Source organism: Urocitellus parryii, chromosome 3 (genome assembly GCF_045843805.1).
Source record: "Urocitellus parryii isolate mUroPar1 chromosome 3, mUroPar1.hap1, whole genome shotgun sequence".
Lineage (NCBI taxonomy): Eukaryota > Metazoa > Chordata > Mammalia > Rodentia > Sciuridae > Urocitellus > Urocitellus parryii.
In genome coordinates, this window is record NC_135533.1 from 115,343,905 (window position 1) to 115,366,338 (window position 22,434).

At 37.5% G+C, this 22,434-nt stretch overlaps 1 pseudogene; it reads left to right on the forward strand.

Annotated features, from left to right (window-relative positions):
• The first annotated feature begins 449 nt into the window (after nucleotides 1-449).
• LOC113196568 (serine/threonine-protein kinase ULK2 pseudogene) lies at nucleotides 450-3,582 on the forward strand (annotated as a pseudogene).
• Nucleotides 3,583-22,434: the final 18,852 nt, after the last annotated feature.

Genomic DNA, 22,434 nt, shown 5'->3' on the forward strand with positions numbered 1-22,434 from the left:
TGTGCGTTGGGCGCTACCGCGAGGCGGGGAAACGCAAGGACAGGGCTGTGCGGGTTTTAGGGCGGCGGCTGCCACAGCAGCAGCGCCCGGGGGGAGAGGGCCTTGGCGGCCGAGCGAGCTGGGGATGGGGAGGACCGGGTGCAGCACCTCTTTCGGGTGCGTGTGCGACTCCGGAGTCGCACAGTGACGGCGACGGCGCCCCTGGCCCGGCATCGCCGAGGCCGCTTCGCCAAAGAGCTCGCGGCGGGCCGGGCCACGAGGGGCGTCCGGGGCCGGGCCAGGCCTCGCTGACCTCGGCTCCGCGCGGCGGCCTCCCCCATTTCCGCTCCGGCCTTACGGCATGGGTGTCCGCCTGCCCCAGTCCCGGCTGCCCCAGTCCCGCTGCCCGCGGACGCGCTTGGGGTTCGCGAGCCCGCGGTGCTGATCCCGGCTCGTCGCGCCGCCTGCCCTCCCGCTGTATGCCCCCCGGGCGCGGCCATGGAGGTGGTGGGCGACTTCGAGTATAGCAAGAGGGACCTCGTGGGACACGGGGCCTTCGCCGTGGTTTTCTGGGGGCGGCACCGCCAGAAAACTGATTGGGAGGTAGCTATTAAAAGTATTAATAGAAAGAACTTGTCAAAATCACAAATACTGCTTGGAAAGGAAATTAAAATCTTAAAGGAACTTCAGCACGAAAATATTGTAGCACTCTATGATGTTCAGGAATTGCCGAACTCTGTCTTTCTGGTGATGGAGTATTGCAGTGGTGGAGACCTGGCAGATTATTTGCAAGCTAAAGGAACTCTCAGTGAAGATACTATCAGAGTGTTTCTACATCAGATTGCAGCTGCCATGCGAATTCTGCACAGCAAAGGAATAATCCACAGGGATCTCAAACCGCAGAACATTTTGTTGTCTTACGCCAATCGCAGAAAGTCAAGTGTCAGTGGTATTCGAATCAAAATAGCGGATTTTGGTTTTGCTCATTACGTACACAATAATATGATGGCTGCAACGCTGTGTGGATCCCCAATGTACATGGCTCCTGAAGTTATTATGTCTCAACATTATGATGCTAAGGCAGACTTGTGGAGCATAGGAACAGTGATATATCAATGCTTAGTTGGAAAATCACCTTTTCAGGCCAATAGTCCTCAAGACCTAAGGATGTTTTATGAAAAAAACAGGAGCTTAATGCCTAGTATTCTTAGAGAAACATCACCTTATTTGGCTAATCTCCTTTTGGGTTTGCTTCAGAGAAACCAAAAAGACAGAATGGATTTTGAAGCATTTTTTAGCCATCCTTTTGTAGAGCAGGTTCCAGTAAAAAAATCTTGCCCAGTCCCAGTGCCTGTGTATGCTGGTTCTGTCCCTGGAAACTCCTGTGGCAGCTCTCCATCTTGTCGCTTTGCTTCTCCACCATCCCTTCCAGATATGCAGCATATTCAGGAAGAAAACTTATCCTTCCCACCATTGGGTCCTCCTAACTATCTACAAGTGTCTAAAGATTCTGCCAGTACTAGTAGCAAGAACTCTTCTTGTGACACGGATGACTTTGTTTTGGTACCACACAACATCTCGTCAGACCACTCATATGACATGCCAATGGGAACTACTGGCAGACGTGCTTCACATCAGTTCTTGGTGTGTGGAGGGCAGTGTCAACCAACCGTGAAACAGTGAAACAGCCCCAATTCCAGTTCCTACTCAAATAAGGAATTATCAACGCATTGAACAGAATCTTACATCTACTGCCAGCTCTGGCACAAATCCGCATGGTTCTCCAAGATCCGCTGTGGTATGAAGGTCTAACACCAGCCCCACGGGCTTCCTCCGGTTGGGATCTGGCTCCTCTGCACCAGCAGACACAGCTCAGACAGTTGGACAAAGACTGTCTATTGGGTCTTCTAGGCCTTATTCACCTTCCCCTTTGGTTGGTACCATTCCTGAGCAGTTTAGTCAGTGCTGTTGTGGACATTCTCAGGGCCATGAATCCAGAAGTAGAAACTCTTCAGGTTCTCCAGTGCCACAGGCTCAGTCACCACAGTCTCTCTTATTGGGTGCTAGACTGCAGAGCACCCCTACCCTTACTGACATTTATCAGAACAAACAGAAGCTAAGAAAACAGCACTCTGACCCTGTGTGCCCATCCCATACTGGGGCTGGATACAACTACTCACCTCAGCCCGGTCGGCCTGGCAGCCTTGGAACATCTCCCACCAAGCATATGGGATCTTCTCCACGGAGTTCTGATTGGTTCTTTAAAACTCCTTTACCAACAATCATTGGTTCTCCTACTAAGACCACAGCTCCTTTCAAAATCCCTGAAACACAGCATCTTCCAACCTGTTAGCCTTGGTTACTGGTCATGGGCCTGCTGAAGGGCAGTCCAAAGATGGGAATGACCCACGGGAATGTTCCCATTGCCTTTTGGTACAAGGAAGTGAGAGGCATCGATTTGAACAACAGAACAAAGCAGTGTTTGGCAGATCTGTCAGTACTGGGAAGTTATCAGATCAACAAGTAAAGGCATCTTTAGGTGGACACCAGGGCAGCACTGATAGTTTAAATACAGAACGGCCTATGGATATAGCTCCTGCAGGAGCCTGTGGTGTTGTACTGGCACCACCTGCAGGAACCGCTACAAATTCTAGGGCTGTCCTCTTCACTGTGGGGTCTCCTCCACACAGCGCCACAGGCCCCACTTGTACCCATATGGTCCTATGAACAAGAACCACCTCAGTGGGGTCCAGCAGCTCAGGAGGCTCTCTGTGCTCTGCAAGTGGCCATGTGTGTGTGGGCTCCCCACCTGGCCCGGGCTTGGGCTCTTCCCCACCGGGAGCAGAGGCAGCTCCCAGCCTGAGATATGTGCCTTATGGTGCTTCACCCCCCAGCCTAGAGGGGCTTATCACTTTTGAAGCCCCGTTACTGCCAGAGGAGACACTGATGGAGCGAGAACACACAGATACCTTACGCCATCTGAATGTGATGCTGATGTTCACGGAGTGTGTGCTGGACCTAACAGCTGTGGGGGGGGGGAACCCTGAGCTGTGCACATCTGCTGTGTCCTTGTACCAGATTCAAGAGAGTGTGGTTGTGGACCAGATCAGCCAGTTGAGCAAAGACTGGGGGCGGGTAGAACAGCTGGTTTTATACATGAAAGCAGCACAGCTGCTTGCAGCTTCCCTGCATCTTGCCAAAGCTCAGATCAAGTCCGGGAAGCTGAGCCCATCCTCGGCCGTGAAACAAGTTGTCAAAAATCTGAACGAGCGATATAAATTCTGCATCACCATGTGCAAAAAACTCACAGAAAAGCTGACTCGCTTCTTCTCTGACAAACAGAGATTTACTGATGAAATCAACAGTGTAACTGCAGAGAAACTCATCTATAATTGTGCTGTGGAAATGGTTCAGTCTGCAGCCCTGGATTAGATGTTTCAGCAGACTGAAGATATTGTTTATCGTTACCATAAGGCAGCTCTTCTCTTGGAAGGCCTAACTAAGATTCTACAAGACCCTGCAGATATTGAAAATGTACACAAATGTAAATCTAGTATTGAAAGAAGATTGTCAGCACTCTGCTGTAGCACTGCGACTGTGTGAGAAGCAGGCATGTCCATGGACCTGATTGGGAGCATGAGGTGATACATTTGAGATTACAGCTTGGTTCTGTCACCCATCCCCAGGAAACTAGTTTAACTGGTGACTACCAAAGAACAAGCAGCAATTTCAAAAAGGAAAAACAATCCAAAAACTATGTTTGTAGAAAATCTGCCTTACTGGAGAAGATACTCCCTTTTCCCTTTTTCTTTGTAGAAGCAGAAACAAGAGTATTCCAGTTTGCTCCCTGTTTGAACTTGGTAAATAAACATACCTTAGAACTAGAATTATCATTTATTCTTATGGATAATTAAACATGAAATAAGGCAAGTGGCACTTCACTCAGTTCATAGAGCAATGTATGAAATGCCATGTGTTTGCTGAGGTGTACACAAGCAAGAATATACACCTCGTCAGACAGTTTGATGTTTGGGGTGAGTTTGTCTGAACCTGAGCATGCATCTTTCAACAGCTCAGGAAGAAATAGTTTAAGAAGAAGCAAAAGATGGCTCTTGGAAGAAATTTTGAAATCTTCAATTTGATCTAGTATGGACATACGTTAATTCTTCCAAAATCTTTCATATTGCACTAATTTATTAAAACAACTGTGTATTGGATTTTGCAATTTAAAACTGAGGCACAATGGACTTGTTTAAAGTATTTTACTTGATTATATACATATATTCTTTCCAGAATTTACATGTAATCGCTATTGAACTTTTAAATGATCAAAACTTGTGTTCATGTGAATCTTTGCATTTTTTATTTGTTTATTTACATCTACAGATCTTCTTAGTAATATTTTGAGTTGCTGATGTTTACTTTGTTTGCATTTTTCCTTGTGCATGCAAAATGTGCATTGATGCCTGTGACTTTAGGTTTATTAAAGAATAGGTTTATTTGGACAGTATTAGAAAAACTATCATGAATCAAGAGATATTCTTGAGAATTTTCATAGGGCCAAAACAAAGTTGGTGATCAAAGGCTTGTTAGTGATGTGGAGTTTCTACATGAAGTTAGTGAAAAATTAGGTTTGTTTTCTCTTAGGAAAATGGCAGCGCTCTCCAGCCTAACGTGTATTTTTAATGCTAATCCTGACAGTTCACCAAATAGCTTGTAATGGAAAAGCAGGCAGTTAACATCCTTTTAGGAATGTTTCATACGTTGTATATTATTTGGTTTCTTTTACTTACCTGCTTGAATACTTGAATAAACCATTTACCAGTTTTAATCCTATTATTTTAAGCCTTTTACATAAAATATTTTGAACTGACAGTGTGCAGAAGCTCTTCGGCATTACTCTAATTTTAATGTACTGATAAAAACAAACAAACATGGATTTCCTTTACTTTGACAAAGTAATGTAATTTCTACTTTATTTATCTGTATGAAATTCCAGCAGTTAATTTGAACATTTATTTATATGATGTTTGTATTTTTAGGTCTTTAATACAGTGTCTTTCTACCTCTCATTTGTAATTGCATGTGTTATTCTTGAAACTAGTTAAAACTCACTGAATTGTTGTGTAATAGCCTTTTTATTATCACCTATGCAAATGTATATTAAGGTAAAATAAAACTGACAATGTTTCTAAAAACACACTCTAGGAGTTCTTAATTTTTGTGTTGTACATTTATTTAGGTCTGTGATTTATTTCACATTAGTTGGGTGAAGGGTATAATTTTTGTGTGTACATTTATCTTTCTGCTGGCATGTGGATATCCAGTTATTCTAGGATCATCTGTTGAAAAGATTATCTTTATTGCATTGCCTTTTTCCTCTGTCCAATTATTGGCCTAAGTGTAATTCTGGCTATAAAGTCTTCTCCATTTACCAATTTGTGCATGTTTTTCCCCCAAACCATTGTAGTTTTCTGTTAAGTCTTGATATTGGATAATTCTTTCCTCCATATTTGTTCTTTTTCAATATTGTATTACTTAGATGTAATGTACCAATATAAAAATGTGAAAAGAGAAAAATATATTGTATTGGTTATAGTGGAAGTTTTGCTTCTCCTTGTAACTTGGAAAAATTATTTTGCCACTATTCACAAAATACTTCACTGATTTTGATTAGCATTGCATTGACTATATAAATTAAGTGGGAAAGAACTCACTGACATCTGACCATAATGAATTTTTCTATCCAGGAACATGGAATGTGCTCCATTCTTTATTTTTTTATTCATTGGAATTTTAGTTTCCCTCGGATAGGTCTTGTATACCTTTTATCAGATTTACACCTTAGTATTTCATTTTTTGTATTTCAGTTTTTAATTTCAAATTCTACTTTTGTTAATTGATAGAATTAAAAGAAAGGCATTTGGCTCTTATGTATTAACCTTCTATATTGAAATCCTTCTGTAAAATCTTATTCATTCTAGGAGGTTATTGTTTCTAATTATTTTCACAGATGTGATCTGCAAACAAAGACAAATTTATGGGTTTGAATTTCTTGTGTAACTACATGAGTAATTTTTACGCTGAGTAAAATGTTAAAGGATTTCATGCGTGAGGACAGCACTGATTTTTAAAGATTCAGTTTTCTTTTCTCAATCTTTTTGGTTATGAGTGCAGTTGAGCTAAATTTCTGAGAGTTCTGACACCCTCCATTGTTTTGTCTGGTGTTTAGTCTGTCTCTTCTGAATGTGTTTTTGCCTTTTGGTATGCCTTGTAATTTTTCCTTGATGGCTGGATATGATGTGCTGGGTTAAAGTGGGTGCTGTAAATGGTTATGTGGTAGCAAGGTGAAGGGAAAATAGACTCCTATAATTAGGTCTCAATCTCTGGGGAGGTTGAACCTGTGGACCTCGAACTTCACAGGTGCTTAAGTTCTTTTCTCTTCCCTTTGGTTAGGTAGGAATGAATGGCTAGAGTGTGCTAGAGTTGCTATTTCCCTTACTTTATGCAGGTTAGCTGGTAATTCCCCACAGAATCAGGCTCTGATAACTAGTTTCTCCTGCAGGCCAGCCTTGCTGGGAAGAAGAGTGCTATAGAATATTTCAGAAGGATTCTTCTTTCTCTCTCTTTCTGGAGGCATAAAGGAGTTTTTCTCTGGTATTTTTAATGAAAATCTGGTTCATCTAGAACTCAATCTTTCAAAATTATGAGGTCCTCCCTGAGCTTGCATATACATTTCGTTTTTAATTTCCCACAGATATCTGCACTGAGCCTTCAGCAATTTCAATGAATTGTCAATTACATTTGGTGTCTGTTTTCTTTTCCTTGGCTGCATGCTCAGAGGTGCTCAGGTAAGGCCTGACTCCTGTGCTACCTGCTTTTTTTTCTTGATGGCAGCCATTTTCCCTGGGTCTTTACCTCTCTTAGAGACCCCAGAATGATCATTCATTTTTTTTTCAGTTGGTCTATTTAGCTTTTTACTTCTTAAATATGAATGGTGACACCTAAGCTCATTAGAAGGGAAACCTGATTTACAGATTACTTTTAAAAATAATTAAAATGCACATTTTGGTGTTTATATCATAGCTCCTTTTGCATTTTATTCACGCATGAAGTGTTATATTGTGTTTCACTGTTCTTTGCCTCTTGAGAATAGATGATACACTTATTTTCTAGGTACAAAGTAAATGAAAACCCTAGCTTACATATAATCGTGTTATAGAAGCATATCACATGACATACACAGATGGTATCTACTTTGTGTGTCTTCTGTTTTAGTTCTAAATCTGCATTTACAAGTACTTTAAAATTCAATATGCTGCCCATGTTTCCCTAAACTAGCCAACAAATGCCAATGTACCTTTATAGTTAGTTAAATACACACTGTCAGGGTTTAGCTATAACCTTAATGTTACCATCTTTTGCTAATGTTCTCAGACTTGAGAACTGGATATTATTTTTAAAAGAGAAAGGATATAGAAATGTAATGTAATATGGGTTATGGCTTATATTAATAATAATTTTCAACCCCAGTCATAATCTAAGTATGTGTTCTATTTCTTCTAACTTGATTTCTTCCCCTTGGTCAATGGAATTCCTCATCTTTCCTTCCATCCATTGTCTTAGACCAGGTTGTCATTACTTGGTGTCTGAATGTCTATAGAAAGATCCCATCTTACTCCCTTCCTTGAATTTTTGTCCTTAATTCATCTTGCATTCTCCTCTTGCTCCTAGGATAATCTTTGTCTAGGGAGGCTTTCTTAATCATGAAGCAAGCCTGTTTTGTTTTTTTGTTTTTTTACATGGAGCCTAGACTTTCTTGTTTTAATGCTACAGGAAATCCTGGGATGCTACACTAAGAAACACCTTTTCTGAGCCATATTTATTTTCAAATAAAATAACTTAGCTCTTTAGATAAAATGGTAAATTAATATATAGAAATATATATTTATTGGATACAACATGTCTAAAAATATACATCCATAGCATTCATTACCTAAATAGTTGTGTTTGTGGTGAACACTTAATATCCACATTTTTTTTAAAGAATGTAATATGCACCATTATCTGTACTTGCAGTGTTACACATTAGATTCTGGAACTTATTGCTTCTGCCTAATTGTAATTATGTGACATTTGACTAACACCCCAACAGGCTCCTCATTGTTTCTAACCAGGCCACCTGTGGTAAACACTTTCTGACTTTCCACTCTTGAGATTAATATTTTTAGGTTACACACATGAGTGAGGTTTAAATGGTGCTTTTCTTTGTGTGCCTGACTTATTTAATTTAATGCACCATCCTCCATGTTCACCCATGACATCAGAAATGACCAGATTTCCTTCTTTTTATACTGAATATCATTAATTGTGTGTGTACCACTTTTTGTGCATTCATCTCTTGGACTTGTATGTTGATGCCACATCTTGCCTATTGTGAAGGTGCTGCATTAAACACAGGAGGAGAGCTACTTCTTATGAACTGATTTTGTTTCCTTTCCATATATACCCAGAGTGGGGTCATTGGATCATAGGGCAGACCTGCTTTTATTTCTCAGAAACTTCCCCTCTGTCTCCTATGATAGGCTGGAGAAGTTGACATTCCCACTAGCAGTGTGTGAGGGTGCCCTACTTCACAAATTTAATCATGGCCATTCTTACTGGAGTTAGGTGATACCTCATGTGGCTTTGACCTGCATTCCCTGATGATTAGTAATGTTGAGCATTTTTTCCACATGTGTGTTGGCCATTTGTATGTCTTCTTTTGAGATGTGTCTATTCTGGTCTTTTGTCCATTCTTTCATCAGGTTTCTTTTTTAAAAAAAAATTTTTATACCATACAATTTATTTTTATTTTTTTTTAGTCATACATGACAGCAGAATGTATTTTGACATATAATACATAAATGGAATGTACATACATCAATCATATTGTCTATTCCATTCTTCTGCCCTTCCTATCCCCCCTACTTTTCCCCTCCTCTCCCATCCTTTCTCTCTATCCAGTCTAATGTGAGACACTTTTTTTCTTTTTCTCATCACAACATCATATATGTATTCTGTATAACAATGAGGTTCTCCTTCCATTTTCCATGCAACTCCCCTTCTCCCTCTTTTTCCCTCCCACCTCTCTTCCCTATTTAGTGGTAGAATTCTTCTCATGCTCTTCCTCCCTATCCCATTTTGAGTCATCCCCCTTATATCAGAGAAGACATTTGGCATTTGTTTTTTAGGGATTGGCTAACTTTACTTAGCATAATATGCTCTATTGCCATCCATTTGCCTGCAAATGCCATGATCTTGTTATTTTTTAGTGCTAAGTAATATTCCAACACAGAAAGCTAATTTCACCCAGAAATAGAATAGGAAGCAGAGAGTGGCCCAGAGGAAGTGTCCAACCAGGAGTTGATTTAAGCCCAAATTGCTAGAAAGATAGGCAGCTCATCTGTTTCCTGTGTCTGGTCATTGAGGCTCACAAGGGCCATCAGTTCTCCACTCTAGGTGAAGCCTTCAAAGAACTAAGAGTAAATATTGGGCATTGAGAGCACAGGCCTAGGGGTCAGGACAGCTGGGTTTCAATTCAGATAACCTAGCAGTGACTACATGGACTTGTCCCTCAAAAGCTGGACTATTCAACTGTTGGGAGCTGTTCTTATTCACAGATGTTCTTTTTAGTTGACCAACTTTGAGAATCCCATGAAGGTATGGACTTTAACCTGAGAAAAACTACAGTACATACAAAACCTAGTATATAATTTCTAAAATATTGCAAGCCTCTGGTCTCTGATCCCAGGCAAAGCAATCCTTGAAAGTTTTAAACTCCACTTTAGGCAGTGGCCAAATCATCACCATTGTTAAAACTAGTGCCTTGACTGAGAGCTCTTGATAAGGGGATTTCTGCCTACTTAAAAACAGGAAACCCTGATTTTATCAAATTAATCTAAGGGGTGATTCCTCCCTAGGGTAATGGTTTTGATAATGACTTGATGTGTGCCTTGGATTGCTGCTTTTAGGTTCTAGGTGTGTAAAACTTGGTAGGAGAGTAAGAAGGCCAAGGCCAAATTGGGGTGAAAATGAATGTTCTCAGGTTCTCTGTCTGGCCTTTTACTTTGTACCTTGCTGGTACCCTGAGAACAGTCTTTGACAAGCCTTAAAAGTTGGTAAATATTTGTTGAAGGAATGAACTTGCAAATGTATTTGTATTATGGATTCTTACAACAAGCAAGAGAAACTGCTGTTGTTAATCAAGCTGAGAAGTTTTGTGTGATTAGCACTTAGTGATCAGCACATTATAAATGTCCTTTCATGATGGCTTTTGCTCCCTAAGCCACCTTAGAGTTGCTGACATTGGGATCATAAAAATTGTTCTAGTATTGGGAATTGCACCCAGGGGAGATTTACCACAGACCCACACCCCAAATTTTTTGATTTTTTTTTTAAGACAGAACCTTGCAAATTTGCTAACTTGTCATCCTCCTGCCTCAGCCTCCCTGGCTTCTAGGATTGTAGGCATGTGCCATTGCACCTAGCTGAATAACAAATATTTTCATAATGAAGAGCCCTTATAATCCTATTATTATTTTAAAGTACACATTCAAAAATGTATAAAAACATGCACAGTAACAACTATAAAGTAAACAGTGTTGTAACCTTCACCCAGGTAAGAATTAGAATATTACTAGCAATGTTGACACCACCCATGTCCTTTCTCAGTTACATCCATCTGTCTTCACATAGTAACCATTCTCTTGACTTTGGGGTAGTTTCCTTGCTTATCTATACTTCTACCACATATGTATGCCTTCCTAAATTTACTTAAACTTGTCACATACTGGTATTATGTTTTTATTATGCATTCTTTTGAGTTTTGCTTCATTTTTTAAATGTTTGTGAGATTCCAAAATTGAGTGTGCTTTATCTTCTTTGCTGTATTGAAGTCCATTTTATGATTATGCCACAAGTTACGTATTCAGTCACAGATGACCATTTTTGGAGCTTTGGACTGTTACAGTGTAGGTATAAACATTTTTGTGTATGTGTCCTGATATACAACTACTTGTATTTTTAAAATTGATGATGAATCTAGGAGTGAAATTGCTGAGTCACAGACTATTCCTATCTTCAGTAGTACTAGATGTTACCAACTGTTTTCCAAAGTGGTTGTACCAATTTGCACCATCATGAAGAGTATGAGTTCCTGTTGCTCTACATCTTCACCACCCACTTGCTGTTGTAGAGTTTTTATTTTTTGTCAATCTCAAGGGTATTTAATGAGTGGTATCTTATTGTGGTTTTCATTTGCATTTCTCTGGTTACTCATGACTTAAAATCTTTTGTATTTCCTCTTTTTTGAAGTATGCAGTCAGGTCTTTTGCACATTTTCTATTAGATCATGTACCTTTTCATATCCTCATTATTTTACAGGTGTTGTCCATGCATTTGTTTTTTTACTACTTTGTTGTTTTATGTGAGTTTCAAATATCTTCTAATATGTGTTTTTTTCTTTTTTTTTAAAAAGATAGTTCCTTGAATGAAGATTTTAACATGCTAAAATTTATCAATACTTCTTGTTTATGGTTTGTGTTTTTTTTTTTTTTGATCTTATTCCACTTAGTGTCAATTTTTGTTTAGTGGAAGTAGAGGTCTGTTTCATTTTTCCTCCACACAGATAACCAGTTGTCTAGCAACATTCACTGAAAAGAACACCTTTGGCCAGGTGTGATAGTGCTCACCTGTAATCCCAGTGACTTTCAAGGCTGAGGTGGATATTTTTAAGTTCAAGGTGAGTCAGGGAAATTTAGTTGGATCTTGTCTGAAAAAAAAAGGCCTGGGAATTTAACTCAGTGGTACAGCACCCATGTGTTCAATCCCCAGTATTGCCCCCCCCCACCTAAAAAAATTGCTTTATATACTGATCTGCTGTGCCATCTGTGATATATCAAGTATTTGTGAACATGTTTCTTGGCTCTTTTTTTCTGTACTGTTGTAGCATATTTCTTCATGGGATCACCCTAGGAATCTTTGAGTAAGATACTTAAAAGAATCAGTCTTCAATTTCCTCATATGTAAAATAGAACGGTAATATTACTAAAGCTAATATGTTTGTTATGAGGGCTGAATTAATATTTCAAAGAACTTAAAACTTTAGTATGTCTTTATATATATATATATATATATATATACATATTGATTAAATAAATTCATTTTTTCCTGTGAATAGAAAAAATTGTCATGGATTTTAGAATTTATATTTATCCTTACTTTAGTAGTTCTAAGCTTATTTCTGTACATGTAAATCTTATTCATCCTTCAATGACAAGAGCAAAATATTGCTTGAGTAGGTTGCAGAGAAATTAATATTTGTAATTAATTTGAATTCATTATTTACCAACTATGTGACTTGTACCAGATACCTACTGAGTTCATACATGTTATTAAAATGTATATGGAATTACCTACTTTGTATGGTTTTAGAAAGAAAATGAAACCCAACTTACTTTTAGGCCTCTATAAATTAAAAATACATTTACTGAGAACCCAATACATATTAACACTCTTCTAGACATTGGAGCCAGAGGATTAGATACTATAGACTATAACCTCCCTTTGATAGAAATTATCTTCTAGTGGGGAAAGATCAACAATTAAAAAATAGGAGATAAAGTAGCCATCAAGTAAATTAAATGGTACACTTGAATGTAGGTGTTTCAGATAGCATAGTAAGTGGGAGTGTGACCAAGGTGGGGGGCCACTTAAGTGAGACCAGAATATCTGAAATGGGAAGATCCAGTGATGGTCTTGGAAGAATACATGGGTGAGATATAATAAGAATGATATATAATTAGTCTTTGCCTCCAGTTCCTGACACAGTGCTGCTAAAACCTTTCTAATTTTCTGAGTAATGAACTGATAGTAGCATCATTTGTTTGCTCTTAATTCTTGGTTTCTAACACAAGAGCTTCTAGGTCCCTTGGATTCTCCAGAGTTATAGTATCTGTTTATAACAAATAGATAGGTATCTTGTGATAGAAGGGCCTTAGGTGGTTTAGCATGGGGGCTGGTTGTCATAACAACTATGAAATTAGAGGGCTGGATCTTTCAGCCATACCCCCTTATTTCTGGGGAAGAGATGGACCAGAAATTAAGTAAAATCATTAATGGCCAGTAAGTTTATTTAATTGTGTCTTTACAATGGAAACTCCATTAAATCCTAAGTGATAGGATTTGGAAGAGCTTCTAGGTTTGTGAGCACATTGATGTGCTGGGAAGGTAGAGTGCTCAGAAAGGATGTGAAAGCTATGTCCCCCTTATGACACACTGTGTTCTATGCTTCCCTTTCATTTGGTTGTTTTTGGGTTGTTTTCTTTATAATACACTTGCAACAGTAAGTCAAGTGTTACCCCACTGTGAGATGTGACAGCACATTATGGAACACAGTGAGGTGGTCATGGGAAACTCCAAGGTGTAGGTAAGTTGAACAAAAGTGTGGGTAACTTGGAGACAGCTACTTGTGAGTATCATCTGAAGTGATGGACAGGATGGTATGACTGAGCCATTGATCTGTGGGGTCTGTATTAACTCTTGGTAGTGTCAGAATTGAGTTTAAATGTAGGATATACAGTTTGTGTCTGGAGAATTAGAGATTTATTTGGTGTGAGTTCAAGAGAGAACAGCTTATTTTCCTTTTATCAGGAAAAAAGCAGCAAGTTTAATGATCCTTGACTTCTGAAGACCCCCTATAAGGTTGCAGGTGGTTGAGGGAACTTGGTAGAGACTACATGATCCATGTCAAATGAGCTTAGTAGGTGTAAAAGGGAGGTTTAAAAGTGAATGGTTTACATTTCCAAAGAGAGAGCTAGTGTGTAGAATAAAAAGTTATAGGGCAAGGATAGAAGCAGGAGACTTAATGAGGTCAAATTGCAATTGTCCAGGTTTGAGGTAAAAGATAGTGAGGTGGAGTTAGTTAAAATTTGTAAATTAGGTTATATTTTGAAACATATGTCCATGAATTGAATGTTGTGGTGCAGAGACCCAGTAGTACTCAGTATGACTCTAAAGTTATGTCCTAAACCCATAAGGAAATAGTGATGACATTAATAGTAGTGATAATATTATATTTATTACTAGAGTCACAGAAGTTTTAAACTGATTTTTGCATAATAGCCTGCTTAATCTTCACAAAAAATGCTATGTTAGGCACAATTATTTTCCCATTTTGCAAATGTACTAACATAAAGAAATAAGTATGCTGTCTATTTTCCCAAGTCTTCAAAATGACATATAAGTTTTAACCACAGAATCTGGCTTTAAAATCTCTGATTTTAACTATACAGTGCCTCTGATTCAGGAAGAATAAACTTGGCAGGTTTATTAAACAGTGTTGAGTAGACTGTTAGGTACATGACTAATCATCAAAAGATTCATCAGGGCTCAAAATGAAAATTTAGGAGAATTCAAATTAGACATGGTGAATAAAGCAAGAAACTTGGTGTGACACAAGGGATGAAGCCGAGCTTCAAATGTTCCCAATCCTTGAATTTTCTTTTTCTTTTTTTAATTTTTTATACTGCTAGGGATTGAACTCAGGGCCTCACACATGCTAGACAAGTTCTGTACCCCTAAGCTGTACCCCATCCCTTGAAATTATTTTAAAGGTGATTAAGATTTTGTTTCTACCTACCTACAATATGTTGCAAATATAAGTTGTTTGTAAATGAAAGAAATATTGTCTTAGAACCCCAATTATTTTTAAAATTTTATATGCAATGATGATTCAGAAAATTTTAAAAAATGACACTTTGTGAATAAAACGTCCACAGAGACTCCAGGTAATAAAGTAAATAAATGTAGCTATTAAAATAAATCTGTTAGTGTATCTAAGGAAGTCAATGAAACACAGAAAATTGTGTTAAGTACAGTGGAAACTATTAAAAAATAATATCCAGGATGAAAAAAATAAGGAAAATTCAAGAATCAATTAATGAATTTAAAAGTAAATTAGACAGAGTCAGCAAGTGAGTTTGTAAAATGGAAGGTCATTAGGAAGAAAATGAACAGAATAAAGTGCAGAGACAAAAAGATGAGTGATGAAGTAGAATGGTAAGAAAAAATAAAACAAAACAGTGAGAACCCTAACCTATTACTTGGAACTGAAGAATACAGAAAGATTAGAAAAACAAAAATGTTGAAACAATAAATGAGGATTTTCTCTGATGAAAAATTGAATGTTCATTTTTTGGAAGCTCCATAACATCTAAACTGAATTATAGGAAAACCTCCCATTATAGATAAAGTCCCGTTTAGGAAACTGCTGATAGTAACAGCAATGAGAAAATCTTAACACACAAAAGCAAGGGAGAGCAGGGAGAGAAAAAGGTGAAGGGAGAAATATTATAAAAAGAATATTGTTTTAAAAATAGTAAAATATATTAGCTTATTGGATTGCCAATAGAGAAATGGCAGACAGAAGTTAATGAAATATTTTCATAGACCTTAAATAAAATCATATGCAGCAACTAAGCTAGTATATTTTTAGTTCAAAAGTGGAGGAAAGACAATTTTATGACACATGAAAATTGGGCAAAAGTGTTACTGGCAGACTCAACCTAAAGTTAAAAGGTTTTCAGTTAAAAGGTAAATTATTAAATGACAACATTATCATTAAAAGATTTAGGGATATATGAAGTAATAAAAATAAAGAAAAAGGTAAATTTATTTGGCAAATCTGAATTTCAGTGTTATAAATACTAACATAAATATGTAGACTTGAAACACAAGCATTTAAACATAAAAACTAAGGAACAAAGCAACTGGGAACAAAGCGGTTGTTTGAAAGTTCTTGTATTACTAGAAAGAGAAAAATAAAACCACTAATTTACATTTAAACACTACTAACCTTGGGTGCATTTTGTATCTATGTACTAATTTAAATGAATATAAAAAGATATTTTAGTGAGCCAGTCAATTTAGGAAAATGAAATCATCATCAGAGATCAGTCTAAAAGAAGCTAAGAAAAAAAATAATTAAATAGGACAAATAAATAGAATAAGAGGCTTCCACTCTGTGATGTCAAAATTTACATTAAACATGTAGAGTCTGGGATTCTGGAATGGTAGTAAGCTCTTTATGGTTTTATAATGACACATAAAATTATTTTAGAATCTGTGCAAAATAAAAAAGAAAACAGTACCAGAGAGTTTTGAAGGGGGAGCGACTTTTGAAGGGAAATAACATTTTGCAAGTATGAACCAGTAGGTGGTGGGCTCTGCATTTGGGGGTTATGACCTGAGAATGGGTTTTAGTTCCTGTACAGTGTAGGGGAGCTAATGTTCCAATAGACTGTTCTCTTTTTGGACTAGGAGAGTAAAGAACAGACCCTAGGGTGGTTCCCATTCCCCACACAAAGAAATCACAGCTACACCTTAAGGAACTGAGACCAGTCAAACTGCATCTATCAAAGGCAGCTCAGAGTTTGCAGTTTAAGTCTAAGTAAGGCAATTGGTGAAACAGGCATATCATATTCTTTCAGAGGAATAGGTCAATATCCAGAACATAAAACTCACAATGTTCATGATGTGCTATAAAATTACTTGACATAAGAAAAATTAGCAAAATCTTACTCATTCTCAAGGGAAAATTAAGCAGATGACAACTCTGAGGTGCACTAAATGTTGCAATTATCAGTCAAGACTTGAAACAGTTCCTATGTAAATGTAAAGGACATTATGCTTGCAGTGAGTGAAAAACCAGGTTTATATTAAAGAAAATATCTAAAATATTTTCAAAGGACAAATGTATATATTGGAACTAAAAAATTACAAAACCTGAAAAATTCACCGGAAAAACTTAATAGAGGGAAGAAATGATGCAAAGAAATGTCAGCAGCCTCGGAGAGAGATCAGGATCATCAGAGTTTTCTAAAAGGGGTCATAAAGTGAATATTTGAGGCATTATAGACTGTAAGTTTCTGTAGTTCAGACAACTGAACTCTGCTTTTGTAGGGAGAAAGCAGTCAAAGAAATTTGTAAATAAGTCTGTGGATAAGCTCTAATTAAACATTACTTATGTTAACAAATGTGGGCTGGAATTTTTCCATGGGGATGGATTGATAGTCATTATCCAATAATAAGATGACAGACTGAAAACATTTTGAGAAAGTAAACTGATTTTCATAGACTTGTCAGACAGGATCAAAAGGTCTGGCATGTGGGTAAATGCAGTCCCCGGAACAGAGGAGGAAAATTGACAGAAAAAAGGTTCCCAAAAGTAATGGGCAAAAACATCCCTACTTACATTAGAGGTAAAAGTCTACAGATTTATAAATCTGAGTGAACCTTGATAAGTAAAACACCACACACACACACACACACACACACACACACACACACACAAAGTGGGGAGGAGGGGGCTGAGGGGGAGGGGAAGAGGGAGAGAGAGAGAGAGGGAGGGAGGGAGAGAGAGAGAGAGAGGGAGGGAGGGAGAGAGGGAGGGAGGGAGGGAGGGAGGGAGGGAGGGAGGGAGAGAGAGAGAGAGAGAGAGAGAGAGAGAGAGAGAGGCGCACACAAATAGGCACAGCACTCTGAAAATGTTGAAAATCATAGAGGGAAAAAACCTTGAAAATAGCAAAAAAGAAAAAAAGAAAAAGAAACATTGTATGCAGGAGACAAACCCCTTTAAATCATCTTCAAGAAAATACTGGCACATTGTCTTTAAAGTAAAAAACAAAAGAATATAATAATCCAGTGAAAGAATTCTTCAAAATTGAAGGAGAAAGAAAAACATTGAATATAAAGTAAAACAGGACAGTTTCCTTCTAGAGAATTATACTAAAGGAAATGTAGAAGAAAGTTCATTATGTCAAAGGGAAGAAATGCCAAAGGAAAACTCAGAACTTGGAGAATGAATTAATAGCTTTGAAAAGTCAATTTACAAAACTTGCTTGTTGAAGTTCTGTATCTATTTTGCCAGGGATGAAGGAAATATTAGGCAACATGATATTTGTTATACTTTTTGAGATGAAAATATTTTTCTCTATTTGTCTTTTTCCTTCACTAACTGCTAATTATAACTTTGCTATTAGGTTTTTAATGTAGATAATATTTATAATCTTTCTTATAACTATAATTATATCATTTTTGTCTGAATCTATTCATAAACTTACAAACATTTAAATTATTATGATTTACAAAAATTGAACAATTTAAATAACTCCTCTGGAAAGTTACATTTTATTGGAAAAACATCCAACTTTATGTAATACAATAAAGACATATTTACTATAACAAAATGAAAGATAATTTAGACCTAATAATATCAGATACTTTGTAATGTTTCAGCAAAAATTGTTATGAAAAATAGAGTGCTATTTCCTAATGACTAAAGTTCTAATTCCTACCCTGTCCCCTATCTTTCTGTTTCCTGGCTGCCAACAGGGTGTAGAAGTAAGATGTAATAACTCCTAGTTTATTTATACTGACAGCATACATAGTTTCAAATTATCTAAAGCAAAAATTGACACATGCAAAAATAAATGATCACTGATTATTGGTGATTTTTATATATTTCTCACAGTAACTGACGAAATAAGCAGATATAATCCACATTTGTGCAGGAGATTATGTATGTTGGTCAAGTTCACATACAGACTGAACTAAATATGAACTTCAGAATACATCAACTATACATGAACTTTAGAATGCATATTTGTAATAGTTCTTGAGAGGAATGGAACCAACAGAATATACATAATTATAACAGGGGATTTATTAGATTACTTCACATGAACAAAGGCAGATAGGTCCACGTATGGCCATCTTCAGGCTGAAGAGCCAGGAAAATCAGAGCTGCTCAGTCCAAGAAGCTGGAAGCCTCAGAATGAAAAAGAAGCCAATAATGCAACCCCAGTCCAGCCTCCTGGATTGCCACTGCCATAAGTCTGCTCAAGGCTGAAGAACCTGGAGTCTGATATTCATGGTTGATAACAGCTGGTGTGAAAGAGAGCTAGCATCCTCCTTTTTTTGCATTTTTTTCATTCCATCAGAATCCCAAGCCTATCAGACAATGACACCCACATTCAAGATAGAACTTTCCCACTCAGAAACACTTTGACAGATACACCCCAAAGGATGCTTTATATTCTCTCTAAATGTCCCTTAATCTGGTCAAGTTGACAACCAAAATTAATTATCAGAATGCTTATTCAAATATGTATTGAAATACTTTTAAATATATGCAAACACAATTTGCCTATATGAAGCATATTTCCATAGAAGATATCACTATACTGTCATAAGATCATGGGATTACATTATGAAGAATGATACTTCTGATGCTATGAGAAATAAATAAAAAACACAACTTATGAATGTTGATGAATAAAAAATAGAAAATAAGAATAGTTTTTAATGTCCTATAGAAATAGTCTTCATAGTAGAAACTATCCTGGCAAAGAACAATCCAGTAGACATTTAAAAAATATTTGAAGAAGAAATATTTTCAATCCTACTCAAATCTTTCTAGAAAATAAACAAGAAATAACCTTCAGCCCTTTTCTAAACCTTTAGGCATTTCACCTTTGATATAATGCAAAGGTGACTAAGACAAAAAAAAAAAAAGAAGGAAAATTGTAGTCAATCTTACTTTGATGCACAAGTTACAAACAAAACCTTAGCAAATCAAATCCTGCAATACTAAGAGTTTACACTAATAGTTTGAATTTGTTTTAATATTTGGAAATAAAACAATAAAATTTTCACTATTAACAAAATACAGAAGAAAAATTGTATGATAACATGAAAGATATCAAACAAGAATATTTTGAAATTCAATTTTCTTTAAAGACAAAACCTCTCAAAAACTGGGAACAGAAGTAAATGCTATTAGGGCTGGGGTTGTGGCTCAGTGGTAGAGTGCTCACCTAGCATGTTCGAGGCCTTGGGTTTGATTCTCAGCATCACATGAAAATAAATAAATAGAATAAATGTGTGTGTGTGTGTGTGTGTGTGTGTGTGTGTGTATATATATATATATATAAAGCTATTAAGGTATTAACTTGTAGAGATTTTCCAAAACAAAGAAATAAAATCTACAGCAAACTTCACATTTAATGGAAAACTATTTAGAATTTTATTTCAGCAATCAAGGAATGCTTGCTCCTACCACTTACATTCAACAGCACACTTGGAGTTTTAGTTAGGACAATATAGAAAGAAAATGAAAGAAAGGATAAATAAACCAGAAAGGAGGAGTGAAGGCTATCATTGTAGCCTACATGATGGAGAAATTGGATGTGGAAACAAAGAAGTAGAAAATTACTTTATTAAAGTCATATATTTGTGGAATTTTAATTAAAATCTAGGATTTGAATTCAGTCTAGTGTGCTTTCAGCCTTGTCATATATTCTTTTCATAATAGAGGAAATTGTGTTCCCAAAAGGTCTTCTTTTTTATCCTCAAACAACTTCTGGATACACCCAAATACACTTAGTAAGTGAGAATATTCACATGCACACATGAAATTTATAAATTATGTACATATTAGAAAGCCTACTGTTAATATATCTATTTATTTTGTTTCTGCTTGCCAAGTATCATTCAGTTTTCAAGTAGCAAAGACTACAATTCTGGGCTATAAACCAATTTCCCTTTTTCTCCAAAATAATGCTCAAACAGAAACATTGTCCCTGCAAATTTCTTTTGTGACACTCCATGAGTCTCTTTAATCCATTTTGGATTACTTGTGTCACAATTGCTAATGCCCAGAGACAATAGGAAAAAAGGCTTAAGGGCATATCAGGAATTTGCCAGACCATGCCCACTGCAAGCTCCAGGGTGTAGAAGTATCAACTCCTACACAGGGATGCACAGAAAGTTGTTTTCCCAGGATGTGTTTCACCAGGCTCAGCCACCCAGGCACTCAGAAGCTGCTGTAGGCTTGGTCCCAGAAGACCCCACTAGTTTTTGAGCTGGAAGCAGACTTTGGTGTCATCCACGTGGTGGTGCTGGTTCTGCAGGAAGGCAAGATGTTGGAGTTAGAGGCCCCGTGGAATCTTCCACTAAGATTTCAGAGGAAGGCCAGGGAGGTCAGGCAAAGGGCAGCAGAGTCAGAATCCCTACAGTTCTTGGTAGGGCAATTCGCATAGCTGTGAAGGTGAATTCACAGTTAAAATGGAGAGCCTAGGAATTAAAAGATGCCAAAAATGTGGACTGTCTGATGAAGAAACTTCTGGCTGCAGAGAAAACCAGGCAGAGAGACAGGCCATGAGCACTGCAACTGGCCAGGCCCTTCTGAGAGAAAATCTCACCAGTGTGCTCTAGTTGCCAGAGATGGAGCTAGGGGAAAAAAAAACAAAAACAGAAAACAAAAAAAAAAAAACATTTCCTGACTGGATTTAGGTCTTGTTTTGATCCTACTCCTTCTTTCTATTCCCCTGTTCTTGCTTATTGGAATGAGAGTGTTTACCCTCTGCCATTATATACTAGATGTTTGTAGCTTGTTTTTGATCATTATAGGAGATCAAGTCTGTTCTTGAGTCTCAGATGACATTGGAATTAGAATTTGGGGTAATCCTTGAGCTGTTAAGATTATGGGGATTCTTGGAAATGGACTAAATGCATTTTTTTTTCTTGTGAAAGGGACAGGAGCTTCTGGGAACCTGGGGCAGAACTCAGTTTTTGGAAAATGAGGTGTATCCCCCAAACTCCTGGATTGATGCAGGGATATTGAGGTGGAATGATGAGATCATGAGAGCTGCCACTGAATCACTTCATCCTATTTTGAATCAACAACTGAGTGGTAACTGTAGGTAGGTGGGAATTTGCTCCAGGAGGTGGTTCACTGGAGGTGTGCCCTGGAAGGGTGCAACTTCCCTGAAGCTTCCTACCCTGCCCCCTCTCTGTTTCCTGGCTGCCATGAGGAAAGCAGCTGTCCTCTGCCTTACTCTTTTGCCATGATGCTAGGCCTCATCTCAGGCAGAGAGTAATGGAGTTGACCAACTGTGAACTGAACCTCTAAATCATGAACCTAAAGTAAACTATTCTTCTTTTAAGTTGTTCTCATTAGGTATTTTGAAAAAGCTAACTAGCAGAGAAGGCAATATCCTTGATAAACAAATGTGCAAAAATCTTTAACAAAATAGAGATTAAATTCCATCAACATATTAAATAATACATAATGGTTAATTGCAGTTTAGCCAGGGTATATAAAATTTCAATATATGAAAAATAATATGATGTGTCTACTAAAAATCTGAAGAAGTAAAGCTACCTGGCCACATCAATTGATTCATAAATTACTTGACAAAATTCAATATCCATTCATAATAAAAACTCATAGAGGCCAACTTGGCCAGGTGGGCTGCGCAGAGCTCTGCAGGGCATGTCAGGACCAGCCACCACCTCCCTGGGTGCCCTGCTCTGCCCTGGCTCAGAGCATCCCTGGCCTGTGAAGCTGGAGCC